Here is a 4,184-nt window from a genome sequence, read left to right as displayed (position 1 = left end):
AGTTTGAAGTTTCCTCTAATTCATTTTATGAATGCCCATTTCAATCCTACATATGAGACTAAGAACAAATACCCTTGCTTTTAGTACCTGTACCACATATTTTCTGTATGGACCATTAGTCTCCACCCAAAGAATGGTGGATGCAGCAAAGGGCACTCAGCAGTGGAGCCGCCACCATAACAAGGGACTTTTCACTGAGTCATAAAAGTGATCTTAGATTCGGGTGTCTTGTCCCCGTAGTGCTCCAGAATTGACTGCTGATAGTTACACATTTGGACAGTTGGATCTGTATTATGATACAGAGTGGATAATATACATTTTATCTGTGTGAGGTACTTTATAAATTTGAAGTTATATAACTATTAGTTAAGACATGACAAAATAATTTGCAAAACTGGCTCTAGTTTGCAAAAGCATATTCACGAGATGAGATGCTTTCTGTTGCTTAGATTTTCTTCCAAGAACATTAAGCACATTAAAAATAATATTAATGTGGCTTTAAGTCACTGAAGGTAACAGGTGAGGGAAGGAAAAAATGCTCACGTTTTTAGTTTTAATTTTAAAGGACTTTTGAAACACTATTTCCATCTTTATTTGGGGGGAGATAGGATGTGCTTGAAAGTATATATTCATGCAACTCTGTATAAAACATTATGAACCTGGAATCTCCTAATATTAGATACTGAAAAATAGTTAAGTGAAGTTGGTATCTGAGAAAACTCCGAGAGAAAAGATAAGAAAAGAACCATCAATTCACTGCTTTAATTTCTAGAGTCAAAAGGCCATGAGCAAGATGCTATTCAACATATGAATGACAAAAGCAATTTTGAGTGCAATGTCTGTACCTAGAACATCCATTGGGATTGGTGCACATGTGTTCAGTTCGTTTCTCCCATCTATAGGAGGGGATTTTGAGTTGCTGGGAACACCGCCATCCGTGAAGAACACAGCAACCTCCGTCCTCTTTCACAGCCCTTCTTATGCGCAATACTTTTTTGTTGTTCTCTGGGAGAGCATTTTGTGACAAGGTTAAAGTCAGCAATAGTGTGTAAACAGGAGGGTCATCTTCAGGCCCTTACCTCCGTATGAAAGTTACTTGCTGTGAGAAAATGGCCTTAGGGAATTGTTTTCTGCTGGCTATGAAAGGTATTAGCAATAAGGAACCTGCACTCCGTTCAACTGGATTTAAGTCCAGTTAACTTAAAGATTCTGGGAGAGGTTTCAGAGAACGTTTTCTTTCCCATGTGGCTTCAGCGAATTTGTCGTTGTGCCTTTCATATAAGCCACGAAAGAGGTGGATTAATGGATTGTTCTATTTCTAATAGTTCTATTTATAAACATTTCTATCAGTACTTCTCTTGATAAATAACTATTAAAAGTATTGTGTATAAAAACGTTGGGCAACACAAAGGAACTTAGCTATATTGGAAGTGTCAAATTGATTACCTGATGCATTTTTAGTCTAAAAATATTTGTCAACTATCCTGGTCCATCCTTTGTCTTTTAAATTCAGACTTAAGCCTACAGTACACCACGGTAGATAAATTTCTTTGCTTTGAAAGTTTTATTCTCCTAGTTCCTTATGTGTGCTGTAAAGAATAATTAATGTAATGAAAAAATCAATATCGTGTATAAATTATTTAGGCTTTACTATCATTGTAATTTTCTCTTCAACACTTATTGATCAGCAACAATTCATTTGTTAATTTCTTCCTAATAAGGTATTCATTGTATTAGGCCTGTAGTAGTGCTGTCCCTGCACTTTCACAAATAAGTCATGAATTACTAATGATACATGGGACAAGTTAACCTGCTCGTGAGTGCTGTGAGATGGAAAACAGGCAAGGGCAGTCATTTGAGATGCTGTCCTGTAGAAACCTTGTGTAGCCAGACAACTGCTGATAACTAAATGAGCAGACTCTTGCAGGATATTAATTTGTACTTCAAAACTTAACGTGAACCTATTTTTCCAGGTAAAAAATGGTCTTAGCACTGGCTGATTCTGTCTCAGCAGCGTTTTCTAGATCCAGTAAAGCATAGAGGCAAGAACCTAAGTTCTGAAACCTAGCTTTGGGTTTAAGTCCTGACTCTACCATGTATTACTATGTGACCTCGCACACATTGCGTGCATTCTCCAAGGTCTCAGTTCTCGATCTGTAAAATGGTGATAAAACATTCCTACCTGGTGTTAGTGTGGGTTTGCAACCTTGGGGACTCCCCTGGTGAAATGTGAAGGTAGCTCCGTACACAGAGGGCAGGGAGGGACGGAAGAAAGACGCAGATCAGTCCAAGTGGGTAGGTGGCAGGTGTAATAAACAAGGGAACTTACACATGAAGGTAGACCTCTGCACCCACCTGCTAGAATCTTAGGAGTTTACATAGAGGTTTTAACGAGGTTCAGGCATGTAGGCTCTCCAGGTGGTCTCAACAGTGCCCTATTCTCTCAAGGCTGCGTTCTTGAAACAGCTTCTAGTGTGAGAGTGGTAGACGGAGCATTCATTCCAAGGACAGGGGAGTGGGGCAGGAGCCTCCGATTGCCCGAGCCCGCTTTTGGGTCAACCAGCTGTTGCATCCTTTAGATGACCTCCAAGAATTAGCGATGAAGATCATATGAGTTAATGCACAGAAACAATTATGTGTGCATATGTTTTCTTTTTCTTTCTTTTTTTTTTTTGCGGTACGCGGGCCTCTCACTGCTGTGGCCTCTCCCGTTGCGGAGCACAGGCTCCGGACGCGCAGGCTCAGTGGCCATGGCTCACGGGCCTAGCCGCTCTGTGGCATGTGGGATCTTCCCGGACCGGGGCACGAACCCGTGTCCCCTGCAACGGCAGGAGGACTCCCAACCACTGCGCCACCAGGGAAGCCCCCATATGTTTCTTTTTTAATTCAATTTTAACTCCGTCCACGATTCTCTTGTTTGGGGGAATATAATAGTGCTCTGAATGTGTTGGTTATTAAATGCCATTTTGACTGTTGTCCATTGGATTACTTTAGGGGAGTGGAAAACATCTGAGACCTTTTGGAAACCCGGAGAGATTCAAGTCCAAGAAATCAAACTGCCAAAATTCATGGCAGGGAGAACATTTGCATCAGAGAATTTGGACCAGGGAGGCAGATTGGTATCCTGTAAAGAGCTCTAAAGTTTTGATCAAGCAACCAGGTTTTGAATCTAGGCTTCCTCATTGATTTGTTTACTTGTTTATTGTGTGGCTTTCCTGCCAAAATTTAAGTTTCCTGAAGATGGTGACTGTTTTGTTTCTTTCTGCATCCTCAGTGCCTAGAATAGTACCTGGTACATAATGGCTGTCAAATAAATGAATAAATGAAAACAAGCATAAATAAATTCACAAATTTATTGGACAATTTGGATAAGAATATATGTCCTATCTCTTTTTTTAGAGTTGTTGTGGATTAGGAAAATGACTATTAAGGCACTTTGTAAAGTATAAAGTACTATACAAATTTAAATTTACATTGACAGTGAGAATTCTTTTGACATAGAATGGAAAAGGAGGGGAAGTTGGATTTTGAAAGTGCAATGCATAGATAATTCACCTTTTATAGACATCTTCAAAAATTGGGAATGACAAAGATGCAGTTGAAAAATATGCAGAATACACATTCAGCTGAACAACTTGTTAAAGGAATGAGCAGTTTCTTTTAGAACAGGACATAATATATCCTAAAAGACTTGTCAAAATGTGTAAGTCTTTTCCTTAGAGCATCAGGAGACCTTTTTCTCCAGGGATTTGGCACAGATCAAGGTACGAAAGTTTTCTTTCTTTTCCATTGCTTTACCCTTTTGGGAAAGTTATCCAGGAGTTAATATTTTAAATTTTGTATTCATACTTTTTCATTATTTTCATATGATGGCTATAAATTATGGCTATCAGTTAATAATATGTCATGACAGTGAGCTCAGAATGTAACTCTTCTTCATTTGAGCTGATTTAGGATGTGATAATCCACTGAGCTCTTCACTACATAACTTGATTTTGCAGCTAATTATGAAAAAGGAATAGAAAATAAAATCTTCCTGCGTCTAGAGTTTGCATTATAATACATACCTGTTAGGAGAATATTTTTCCTTGGTAATGAGTTAGTTTTTATACATGAGGCAATGCCTGGCCACTTCCAGGAGGATATATACATTAGCGTGGGCAGAGACCTAGAAGCACACATAG

The sequence above is a fragment of the Delphinapterus leucas genome, chromosome 18 (genome assembly GCF_059928025.1).
Source record: "Delphinapterus leucas isolate spDelLeu-1000000601 "Yukka" chromosome 18, BTC_Dleu_Yukka2, whole genome shotgun sequence".
In the NCBI taxonomy this organism is placed as follows: domain Eukaryota; kingdom Metazoa; phylum Chordata; class Mammalia; order Artiodactyla; family Monodontidae; genus Delphinapterus; species Delphinapterus leucas.
This window is presented reverse-complemented; position numbering follows the sequence as displayed.